Source organism: Anolis carolinensis, chromosome 1, assembly GCF_035594765.1.
Source record: "Anolis carolinensis isolate JA03-04 chromosome 1, rAnoCar3.1.pri, whole genome shotgun sequence".
Classification (NCBI taxonomy): Eukaryota; Metazoa; Chordata; class Lepidosauria; order Squamata; family Dactyloidae; genus Anolis; species Anolis carolinensis.
This window is the reverse complement of record NC_085841.1, coordinates 279,021,433-279,035,018: the sequence shown is the minus strand read 5'-3', so window position 1 is coordinate 279,035,018 and position 13,586 is coordinate 279,021,433.

The following is a 13,586-nucleotide window of genomic DNA, read 5'->3' as shown; positions in this document are numbered from 1 at the left end:
TGATAAAGTACTAATCAATTCTGCCAAGAAAACTCCATTATACTCTCTGGGGCTCTTTCCACACAGCTGAATAAAATCCCACATTTTTCTGCTTTGAAATGGAATATATGGTAGTGTGGACTTAGATAACCCAGTTCAAAGCAGATATTGTGGGATTTTTTAACTTGATATTCTGGGTTATATGACATATTCAGAATAATTTACCAATGGTATTTCTGTTAGAAATGTGGCATCCTTTGTTTTATGAGGAAAATCCTTACCTTCTGCTGACAGCATTGCTAAAAATATTGGTTTCTAGGGATTCTCTCCCCTCTGTTTAATTGTTGTTAATGTTGTTGCTTTTGCAAAATAGTTATTCTTGTGCAATAGGGAGTGTCACTTTAAATGCAAGACGTTTCCAGCTAAATGGCATTGTAATTGCTAATTTGGCAGACTTATGGTTTTAATGAAGCCAGAAGAAAGACTCTGAGTCACTGGTGTAGCTGAAAACTACAAGCTGAGAAACAAGTAATTACTTAATCTGAAATGAGATTTGTTAAACAAATCTGAACCAAATGGTCATTAAGGAGTTTTTCTTCCTCTCTGTTTCTGCTCCTTTGATTATTTCCTTTACATCAGTCTACCTACTGACCACTCATAATGGCTTCATTTCTTTCTTTCTGTAATGATTAAACACCATGTGTGGCAATGTCCCATTGATCAGGATTTTCATTTTGTTTTTGTGTGCATGTCTCTATGTTTTTATTTCTCTGAAATAACAATCACTTGTCTGCATGACACCTTTGCCTGCCTTGTCAGATTGAGAAACATGGTGCTAATTGCAGCATTCATCATGATAGAAAGGGAATTTGCAGGCTCCCAACTGGAAAAAAATGACAAAAGACATTAAACTCCCTATGATGCTTAGTCAAGCTAGGTTACCAAGGAGGGGAAGGGAAGATCTGACTCATAAAACCCACACAATTTGGGAGGGGGGAAGGTCCAGCATCAACAACACCATCTGCATTCTTTGATTCACACATCTAAGTCACCCCAGCAACATAAGCAGACACTTAAGTAGTAACCAATAGTCTTCCAATAAGACAGTATTATTGGCTGCCTACTGTTTTATAACCATAGTGTGAACTAAACAGAGAGCTACTGATAATTATCTCGTAACAGGAGGTGGGAGGTCAAGAGAATGTGCTGCCAGATTGAACCGCACAGCTTTGGATGGATATGAGTTTAGCATAGCTCCAAAGCCATGAAATCTAGTTCTCTGAAACTTTGAGTGCTTGCTGAAGGAACCCTGAAGGAATACGGGTGGGAGACATGAAGCTCCTCAGGAGTAAGAAAAAGAAGCCCTCAGATTTGGTTCAAATCCTTTGAAGCAAACACTTTCCTGTTATTGACCATCTCTGTTTTGTGACAGTGAAGTCTTGTTGCTTTATGTGACATGGGATGCCAACAAAGAAAGGGATAGAGTGAAAGAGTGTTTAGTTGGAAGGAGAGAGAAAGAATAAAAAGGAAGAGGAATGGAGGACACAATTCTTGTCTAAATGGTCAGGTTTTATTTGAATTCTAGCTATTTCACCTTGGTCCCTGGTCAGGGCCATAGCCAGAAAAAAATTTCAGGAGGGGTTTTGAAAATTTCGGGGGGGGGGGGGGTTAACCCCTAGCACACACCCCTCCCCGCTACAAACCTGTCAATATCTGCTTGAGATAGTGCCTGGAGGGACTCTTAATGTTTTGTGTCTCATAGACTTAGCATTGGGATTTGGTTAACCAGTTAAAATTCATGATTAAACCAAGTTTTTTTTATAACCTGAAAAATTTCGGGGGGGGGGGTTGAACCCCTAAAACCGCCCCCTCGCTACAGGCCTGTCCCTGGTTACAACATCTGCTAGCCTGGATTTCCAAACTTCATTTTTAAAGGCTAATTATATATCTGTACTACATACCACATTTACTCAAATCTAATACTTTTTTTTTGGCTAAATTACCTTCCCAAAATTAGGGTGCACATTAGATTTATGTAATATGGCAATCTTAGTGCTGAGCGAAAGCAAAAGAGGAAGTTGCTTCAGAAGCACCTGGAGCTCCTATTTGAGGGACGTCATCTCTAATTTCATTGCCATGGCTCAATGCTATGTAATGCTGGTAGTTTGGTGGGGTATCAGCATTCTTTGGTAGCATCCATGATCCTGCCATGAAGAGAAGGGGGTAAGAAATAAAATAATAATAATAATAATAATAATAATAATAATAATAATTATTATTATTATTATTATTATTATTATTATTATTATTATTGGCCAAATTACAAAGAGTACACTTTTTTGCCACTGTGCATTACTTTAGCCAGCAAATACTTTTTTGGTTTCAGGGTTTTGAAAGTTTAGGTGCACATTAGACTCGATGTCACATTATATCCAAGTAAATATGGGTACTTACTTGTACAACTTTAAATATTATGAATCCATAAGGAATTCTTGGAACTATAGCTGTTGACCTACTTAGAAGGTACCCATAAAAGAAGGGGGTTGAAGATCGTATCACTGCTGAAGACAGCCCTCGGCGTATTCAGGGAACTCTAGGTCAAAGCAAATGGGCTGGACCTGTCAAGCAGAGACTTCTCAATGGCTCACCAAACCCCAGATCCCGGAATAAGTGAGAATGAGGCCCTGGCAAATAAAGTGAAAGTAATATGACTGTGTTGTATAGATATGTTTTATGACTCTAGTTTTTGTAGAAGTGTAGATAAGAGGCGAAACAATTCTGCGCAATAATTTTGCAAGAAACAAATTTTTTAGTGCCTTTCAGTGTTTTTAAAGTCAAGGACTAGAGTCATGGCTAAGAATGATATTACATTCTGAAGACTTGAACAATTAAATTGGGTCTAATTAAATTAGTAGGATGACCTACTGATCTACAGTGGCAATTCAGATTTTGGAAGCAATAATCCAAAATAGCAATGTTTCCAAGCTCTTTCTTTTAAAAGCTAAACATTCACCTTTTCTATATTAACTCAGTAATTCTTATAGTAACCCTGAGTCAGTATAATTTTCTATTTTTGCATATGTGATATTAGGTATTTTTAGAGGCATGAAGCATAATTTCTGTTAAGTATTCACATCTCCTGTATCTGTTAAAAGCACTAAATCTCTGTGATGGAAAAAAAGAGAACAGGAGTCACAGTGGTGCACAAAAACTTGGGATTACATGAAAAAAGAAAAGAAAGAGAAAGTTGGGTTATCCAAATAGCCTTTGAATAGAAAATTATGAAAAATTGCATAATGAGTAAATTATCTGCAAGTGTGATTGCCTGGATTTGGGGAATCACAGTCTTGATGCTTGAAAAGCATGAGGAGGAGGAGAATTAGGAGAGAGAAAATGACTGCACTGGGGAGAGAGAGAGGAGGAGGAAGGCCAACTATAAAAAAGAGTTTGGATAAGGGGGAGAGAAAAAGAGAGGAGGAAAACAAAACTCATGAGGCAAGTCTAATCTGTAGACCAAATGAAACTGATAGAACAGGACTAGTATTGGGATAGAGAAATAGTCCTAGGCTGAGCTACTGGATTTTCAGCACAGTGAAGCTCTTTTGCTAGTACATTTACAAATGTTTATAATATACTGTATATACTAATGTATAAGTCAACCTAATGTATAAGTCAAGGTTTGGGGGCCAAAAATATGAATTTTGATATGACTTGTGGATAATTTGAGGGTCATTCTGTGGAGAGGAAAAATAGGAAAAAGCAGCAATACAATCTCAGGGAGCCAGCTACTCCTGGCCATCACAGCCATTTCCTTGCACGGGCATTCAAAAGGGCCAGTGGCATCATGGTGGCATCATGGTAGAGGAAGTAGGGCCAGTGGCACCATGGTGGAGATAGTGGAAGGGGTCAGTGCTTCTTTTAGGGTCTTCTGGGACAGTCTAAGGACCTCATCACATTGTCTTTGGGGAGCGTTCTAGAATGCTTCCACAACGGAGTGCAAATGAGCCCATCATATTACAGAAGGCTACTTTCAGAAGTACAGTAAGCATTCTGGCAGAGTCCTAGGACACTGCCCAGAGAAGACAGGAGACTTTTGGTGTTTTCATTAAATAGAATGGGGACATCATGGGGGGAAATAGGACAGCAACTCTTTTCCCCATGGGGACAGTGGTACAGCAGACGATGTGGGGCATGGGTTGATGGTTTTCCCCATGGCCTCACAGATTCACCACGTTACTTGGCAAATCCCCCTGCTGTTGCCTGGCTTCAGAACCTCTGTGTGATGAGGTCCTAAGTTCTTGTCTTTCACCATGCTATTCAAACCTCTTCTACACTGCCATATAAAATCCAGATTATCTGCTTTGAACTGCATTATATGGCAGTGTAGACTCATATAATCCAAAGCAGAAAATGTGGGATTTTATTTAGCTGTGTGAAAGGGGCCATGGAGGGAAGTTGGTCAATACTGTTTCCTGTGGTGATAAATTCATTATAGCTGCTACTCCTAGTTACATGTGAGTATGCCTATATAAGCTCATTTAATATTTGAACTAATCATATATCTGCTGTTCCATTCATTTTTATTATATTTGCTTTTGGATTTTCATTTTAAAAAGCTAAAACATCAGAACTATTTGGGAAGCTAGGAAGAAAAATTGGTAAGGATTCTAAAGGCATTTGAATAGGGAATATTCTTTTTAAAAGTTCATATACAGATTTATGTTCATGTCCCTTCAAGCTCTTATTCCAAATGACTGTGACTACAAGTTACTTAGCTAGTTAGTATCACAGAGAGAGAGAACTGCAGGCAGAGTTCGGAAAACCTAAGAAAATATTTCAGAAGGGTCACCTTCAAACCCTTACCCTATTCCTGAGATTGATAGCCTCTCTGAAATGCATGGACTTGCTGTTGGAATCAAATATTCCCACTTGTGAAGGAAGGTGATCCATTTTCTGCTTATGTATGGTGGAATTTAAATCCTGACAAGAGACTAAAATCTTGGGAAACATTATACAGACTTGCATTTTTCCCTTTGTTCTCTATTGTCAATGAAATGAAATGTAAATGTAGTTTGATATTCCCTGTTTTCCATTTTTCTATTTTGATATTATGATCTATTATATCATTATTCATTACATCAAAACTTACAACTCTTATGATTTTTTCATGAAAGAGAAATGCTGGCCTCCTGAAATGATTTGTCACCTAACCCAGTCTCTCTTTAGTTTTGGTCATGCCTCAAACCGACAGCACCTTTAGGAAGAATTAAGGTTGCATTTCGTTTTATTTGTAAAAGGATTTTCATACTTTAGATAGGTAGGAAAAGTCTTCCCTACTCAGGTAGAAGCTGTTGTTAGACTTATTCAAATGGTACCTGTTTGCTGTAGGGAGACATTAAAACAGGGGTGGGCAACTGCCAGGTTTTGGGGAGCTACACTCCCCCTCGCAGGACTTACACCACACTAAGATATTTTTTAGATGACTTGAATATTCAACCTCTGGTTCATTTTTTATTTATATAATTTATAAAGCCCCTTCTCCTGATCCTGGATTCAAGGCAGTTTTCTTCCTTAATAAATGCTTCTCTGATCCTAAAGATCATAGAATCATAAAATCAGTGGAGTATCTTGCATTTGTCCCTGTTGAAATTCGTTTTGTTAGTTTTGGCCCATCACTCTAATCTGTTAAGACTGTTTTGAATTCTGCTTCTGTCTTCTGGAGTATTAGCTATCTCTCCCAATTTGGTGTAGCTTGCAAACTTGACGATCATGTCTTCTAAAACTTCATCTAAGTCATTAATAAAGATGTTGAACAGAACTGGGCCCAGGACGGAACCCTGCGGCATGGCACTTATCGTTTCTTTCCAGGATGAAGAGGAAACATTGGTGAGCACCCTTTGGGTTCGTTCACTTAACTGATTACAGATCCACTTAACCATAATTTTGCCTAGTCCACATTTGACTAGTTTGTTTGCCAGAAGGTCATAGGGGACCTTGTCGAAGGCTTTACTGATATCCAGATACTGCATCCACTAGATATTGGAGATGTCAGAAATGTGGCAACTTTCTCCTTCACAATTCCTGTGTGAAATCCCTTACTTTGTTTCATATTTTTATTCTGTATTAATTTTGTGGGAAACACAGGGCTGGAGGAAGCAGGGGCCCTGCAAAATGCTCCTGAATGACTGCATGTGGTTTATATATTTCCCTGTTCCTTCATTAAAAATACATGTATGACTATTTGAATAAATAAATAAATAAAATATTAAATAACCAAAAATGCATTTTAATATATAGCTAAGAATGTTATCTTGAAAATGTACTATGACTGCAACATTTGTTTATCTTTTAACTCAGAGAAATATCATGCATATTGAATATTTATATCTCCTTTTCTTCCCTCCGAAATTTTAAAGATATTTATAAAGAATGTCTCTCATCCAGACAGTATGTAGACCTTGACCTGCTTAGCTTTAAAGAAGTGGAGGCATGCTGTGCATTATTTAGATACTGCAAGAGTTGTGTTAGCAATAGAGATTTTATATTTAATAAGATATGATGCATAGCTCAAATCTATGTTTTTAAAGATACTATTTTAGTGTCTTTGGTTAAATCATAAAATCATAAAGTTGGAAGATACCACAAGGACCATCCCGTCAGAGGGCCTCCACCATCTTGTCCCCTGGGGGAGCAGGGAGGGTATATAAAGAAAGGGTGAAACTCTATGGGAGGGAGATGGGGGATGGTGGTGGGGGAAGAGAAGGGATCTATTTTAATTGTTGTAATAGCATGTTTTATGCATATGTCTTTGTTTGATGTTTTTATAGCTTTAATGGTTTTAATCTACAGTTGTATGTATTTTATTTAGATGTACCAGTTCATGGCCATTTTCATAGATCCCTTATGGACCTTGGCCTCTTGCATGCTGAATTTGGGGGGAACTCCTTCAGGATTGGAGCAGCTACCACGGCTGCTGTAGGTGAGTTCCCGGTGGATATAATTTTAAAAATGGGGTGCTGGAAATCATCAGCCTATGCCTCTTACATTCGACCGGGACTCATCCTTGAAGAAACGCAGACTGCCGGGCACTCATTTTCGCACTCCCACAGGGCCAGTGCTCTGGACAAGAAGGGAGAAGGTACACACACAGTACACAGGGCTGCTATCAGCACCAGGGACATGTTGCATGGAGCATTGGTGCATGTTGGCGAAGCAGCAAGGTGGGTAAAGCCAACAAGAATTAGTCATGTCAGCAAATTGGATAGCACATTTTTAGGGCTGGTTGGAATGCACACATTGAGGACCATTTGGACTGTTGTTTTTGGCACTTTGGGGACTGTTTGGACTGTTGAGAGTTTATTGGTGATATTGAGGTCTGGGTTGGTGGTGGAAGGAGGGGGGGGGCACCCCATTTTTTTGACATGTGGCATGAGCCCTGGATCTGACTTATTTATTCCCTCCCCCTTTTTGGAGCGGAGAGCGTTCTGTGGCTTAGCAGGGGTGCGGCAGTAGCGGTGTCCTGGTTTTGTGCTGGTCGGTAACAGTAGCAGCCCCTGATATGGTTAAATGGTATTGTCCAGCAGCGGGCTGTCCGATCCGTGATCCCATGCATGATGGCCAACCTTGCTTCTCATTTGTAATAAATAAATAAGTTGTGGTCTTTTGTTATCCCAACACTTAGTGTTTGTTTTTCTTGGGTTCTGAAAAGTTTGTTATAGTCACAGGGTCCACCCCACCCCAAGTTGCTCTCTCATTGAATGTAGCACTTAGACAATTACCTCGTGTTTACAATACTCACTCATTGCACTTTGCCCAGTTCATTTTTACCTCCGTTACTTGGGTGCCACATCCATGTTTTACTATGATTATCATTTTAATTTTTTTTACTATGTTAGAGTGTAAAATTTTAATATTTGTGTCTGTATTTTCTGATGTTATTTTATTTTGGTTTGCTGTTTTTAAACCAGGCTTGGCTCCATGTAAGCCGCCCCGGGTCCCTTCGGGGAGATGGAGGCAGGGTATAAAAATAAATTACTATTATTATTATTACTATTATTATTGACACAACGACATTATATGACACAGCAAATAAGATAGATATACTGGATTTCGTATCACAAGTTGAACACTTCCCAAGTGTTTAGGACTGTGTCATGTATTTTCGAATGATGCGCGCAGATCCCAGTAGGGTGGCCTTTTGCAGTTGGCAGATCGTAATTTTGTCAATGTCTATTGTTTCCAAATGCCGGCTGAGATCTTTTGGCACGGCACCCAATGTGCCCATCACCACTGGGACCACCTGTACTGGTCTCTGCCAGAGTCTTTGAAGTTCAATCTTGAGGTCCTGATAGCGGCTGAGTTTTTCCTCTTGTTTTTTGTCAATGCGACTGTCACCTGGGATGGTGACATCAATGATCCAAACCTTTTTCTTTTCCACAACTGTGATGTCTGGTGTGTTGTGTTGCAGAACTTTGTCAGTCTGGATTCGGAAGTCCCACAGTATCTTTGCATGTTCATTTTCCATTACCTTTGCAGGTTTGTGTTCCCACCAGTTCTTTACTGCTGGCAGGTGGTGCTTGAGGCATATGTTCCAATGAATCATTTGGGCCACATAGTTGTGCCTCTGTTTGTAGTCTGTCTGTGTGATTTTCTTACAGCAGCTGAGGATATGATCAATGGTTTCGTCAGCTTCCTTGCACAGTCTGCATTTTGGGTCATCAGCTGATTTTTCGATCTTGGCCTTAATTGCATTTGTTCTGATGGCTTGCTCCTGGGCTGCAAGGATCAGGCCTTCTGTCTCCTTCTTCAGTGTCCCATTCATGAGCCATAGCTAGGTCTTCTCCTTGTCAGCTTTTACTTCAATTTTATTAAGGAACTTTCCATGCAATGTTTTGTTGTGCTATTATTATTATTATTATTATTATTATTATTATTATTATTATTATTCTGCAGTGGGAGGTAGGTTATCGTCCATGCCCATGCAACAGTAGAAGACAAACTTACCCCCTCCTCAATATGGCATCATTTCAAATATTTAAAAATGGGCTGCCATGTTTTCTCTTAATCTTATCTTCACGCTGAACATATCCGGCTGTACTCATCATAGAGCTTGGCTTCAATATCTTTTTTACAAGTTCTATGTTTTTTATTTTCAGTTTGCATATTCATAAAAACAATGAAACAGATCTATATACATGTATACATGAACCCATACAATCTACCTAACGTCTATACAACATCCGCATTTGGCTATACCCTCCTCTCCTCCCACCCCTCCCATTTTGTTGACTTCCTGTCCCTTGGGATGGAGACATTGATATATAATTCCGTTCTTGCTTCCTATTACATTGTTTTTCTAGTCTTGCTTCTGGTCTGATAGTTATTATTTATAAATTCCCTACACAGATTCTAATAGATTAAATTGTGAAGCCTTCTATAAAAACTTTTCCCTCTTCCTTTTTTTTACAAAGTTTAGAAAAGGCTCCCAGTCCTCAATAAAGTTTTTGTGCATTTTTTTTCTTTCTTCATCAGTGCTAATTTGTGCATTTCTGCTATTTTAAAAACTTTAAGCATCCTTTCTTCTATTGTTGGGAGATCCACCTTCTTCTAAACTGTGCATATAATATCCTTGCTGCTATTATCATGTTGTGAAATGCTTTATAGTTTAATGATTTTGTTTGTTTATTTGACATTCCCAATAAAAAGAATTCAAGTTCCAATTGTATCTTTGATTGAAAAAGTTCTTGCAGTATTTTTTAACTTGCCTCATAATCCTTTGGCTTTTTTACAGGACCACCACATTGTAGTGGAAGAAAGTTCCTTCTTGTTCTTTACATTTCCAGCACTTGTAGTTTCTTCCCTTATACATTTTAGCTAGTTTTGCTGGCTTCAAGATCTTTAACCATTTTGGTCATCCTTCTCTGTATGATCAAACAGAATTCTGGCAAAAGCTCTATTCTGAAGTTCTCTAATTCAAATTAAGTAAACACAGAAGGAAGGATACATGGTGACTCACCTTTTCTGTCACTACACTTCTATCATGGAAATTAGCAGTTGGAGAACTATATGGAGATTTCCAACAAAGTTTACATCTGAGTCTTAGAAATACCAAGATGAAATGTAGGGCAAGGAAATGTGTGCTCCTTCCATGTGTTTACCTAAACTGAATCAGATAATATTTGAATAGTACTGATGTAATTCCCTAAAACTACATATAAACACACTTATTTGGGGAAGTTATTCTTATGTTCTGTCTTCACCATCAACGGTTATGCTAATGTTATTCATATTGAGAGTTATCATTCTGTAATAGTTGCTGATTTTTTTGCTGGTTTGTATTCATGTACATTTTTATTACTTATAAAATATTACACTTTTTAAATATTAAAAGAAAAAGGATTTTTAAAATGAAATCCACAAAATACCAATCTGTCCACCTGTATTAATATATAGCTGGGATCCATACACCCAAAAAGATTTCAAGTAGATGTAGAGTTTTCCATTTCCATTTTATATATTTTTGCTGTGGGAATGAGTACATAATAGTAAAGAAAACCCCTAAGAAAATGGGAAGTTGCTCTCTTTAGGGCTACCCTAATTATCCCACTTTCATTACAATTTATGTTCTTAGTTCAAGAAAAAAAACCATACTGTATTTGCTGTTTAATCCTTCCTTCTGTTTCAAATCAAACTTTACATTATGCCTTACCTCATTGTTGTGAACTGATTTTAGCCTGAGCAAATCTTTCTTGGGTAATTATTTGTCAATCCTTATAATAAGAAACTATGCACTATATACATTAATTTGAGAATATGGGAATTTAGAAATGTAGGCAAGCACAGAACAAATGCGAATAAATTGTAGTGCAAACAGTTTAGGATACTTTCCACAAGCTTTGGTGAAGTATAACAATTTTAACTACAATCTCATAGAATGTCAAGCTGCAGCTTTACAAACTAATAAAGATAATAACAGGCCAAGCAATTTCATTCCCTTTTTTAAAAAAACCTCTGTAACTTAAAGGGCATAGCTGCAAGTTCTAATTTGAATTCATAGAATATTACATATTATGTCTGCCTTTCTTGCTCATTGCTTCAAAGTATTTAAATTATTGTGGGCCACTTGCCTATTTCAGTTGGGAATGGGAGGCTTTAAATTATAAGGAGCAGCAGAAGTGAAGAGGTTTTCAGTGTTTGTCGTAAAGGGTATTTGTGAGGACTCTCATTTAATCTTTTGCAGAACCAATTGTTTCCATGCATAGGACTTGTTCATCAGTTGTTATTTGAAGAAGTGTTGTGAGTCAGTAAAGGGAATAGGTAAAGTTTTCATTTGGGTATAGTTTTGATAAGAGGGGCGGGACAGTGTGAGATGATGTGGGAGATGGCTTTCTCAGCTGTGGCCCCCGATTGTGGAATGCCCTCCCAAGATGCTCAATTGGCCCCCGATTGTGGAATGCCCTCCCAAGATGCTCAATTGGTTCCATCAGTTCCAACACCAAGGAAAAAACATGGATTTTTTTTAAAAAAATCCTTTCAGACTTGATTTATTTATTCCAAAATGTACCTGAAAATTAGTTTAAACTGTTTCAAATTTTAAATTTTATTTTATCAAGCTTAATCAGTTTTTAGTTAGTTTACATTATCTTATAGTTTTAAATTGAAATTATCTTAAACTCTTTAATTGATTTTACTTGTGTGTCAGTCTGGGTTGCATCAGGCTAGCATTATAAAGCAGGCGCCCCCATTTTCTTGTGTATTCTGCCTTCTGCAGAATTCTCTGAAACACAGTTTAAAGTAGGGCTTTTGCAATTCTATCTAAAGGGATCCTTGCCTTCCCAAACTACATTTTCCACAATTCTACAGGAGGTCTGCTTTGAAACGCTAACCCGATGAAGCCCTCTGACATCTTAGGAGACATTGCAAGATAAAAATATAAACTTTAATCAATAAGAATTTAATAAAATTGTAACATATTTGGAATGAAAAGTCTTGAGATCTGAAAAATTAAAGTGTGGACAAAACAACCCTGATTCATTTGCCACTCATGTTTTGAGGGATTAGCAATAAAAGGTCTGTTTGGAACATATTAGATGGGACCTATGAAAGTGATGCCCTCAAAGTCTACATCATATGGTCTTACTCTTATAGAATTCAATGCAACATACTATCACAGCATAGATTTTGCTAGGGGTGTATTCTTCAAAAGGCATGATCAGCAATCCTCCACACATTTATCCACTGAATTCTTCTGTGCCGCCCACTGTTCTGTCAATTCAATCACTTGGGTTAAACCCACAGATCAGAGCATCTCACTATAATTGATTTTTTAAAATGATAAATCAAATATACGAATATATATATTTAAAAACACCAAGATAGATAGCCAGATAGACTACTACTCTATATAGTGCATGCTGTCTATGGAGGCTGGGCACAGGAAAAAATTGCTTCCACTATATCTAATTTTCTGGGACATAAATAGTTATAAACCCAAAGGTAATTAACTTTTCAATCTCTACACACATTCAAACACAGATACAGACACACAGCACACACCTGCACAAGTGGAATGGAAAGAATATGCAAAAGTAAATCTATATATATATAAATGTTCTGTTAGTTTCTGCTTTAAGGTAAACAACAAAACTAAACAACCAAAACCCACAAAACTTGGCCACAAAGGACATGGTCATCCGGACTGTGTTTAGACATCAAAAAACCAAGAAAAATTAAGTCCTAATTAGAGGGAGAGGAATAACTGTTTTTTTCCCCATTGCTGTCAGTTAGAAGGCTAAGCTCCGCCCACTTTGTCTCCTAGCAACCCACTCAGCCATTTAATGGCGCCAAGGGTCTCTTCAATCAGGCCTCTTCCACACTGCCTATAAAATACAGATTATCTTATTTGAACTGGATTATATGGCAGTGTAGACTCAAGGCCCTTGACACAGCTATATTACCCATTTATAATCTTATATTATCTGCTTTGAACTGGATTATCTTCAGTCCACACTGCCATATAATCCACTTCAGTGTGGATTTTATACAGATGTGTAGAAGGAGCCTCATATAATCCAGTTCTAAGCAGATAATATAAGATTATAAATATACAGTAGAGTCTCACTTATCCAGCATAAACACCCTGGCAGAACATTGGATAAGCTAATATGTTGGATAATAAGAAGGTATTAAGTAAAAGTCTATTAAACGTCAAATTGCATTATGATTTTACAAATTAAGCACCAAAACATCATATTATACAACAAATTTGACAGAAAAAGTAGTTCAATACACAGTAATGCTATGTAGCAAATACTGTATTTACGAATTTAGGACCAAAACATCACAATGTATTGAAAACATTGACTACTAAAAGGCTGATTGCGTTGGATAATCCAGAACATTGGATTAGCAAATGTTGGATAAGTGAGACTCTACTGTAATATGAAATAATTACTGTGGTATAATAATACAGAACAATATAATTTCTAATACCAGGACAGTAAATAAAGACCAACACTCTGAAAGCAGGGAAATTGGGAATTCCAGAAAGGAAACAATCAGGGCCAGCTAACACTTCCCAACAAAGGATTCTCCCAGGCAGGAAGCAG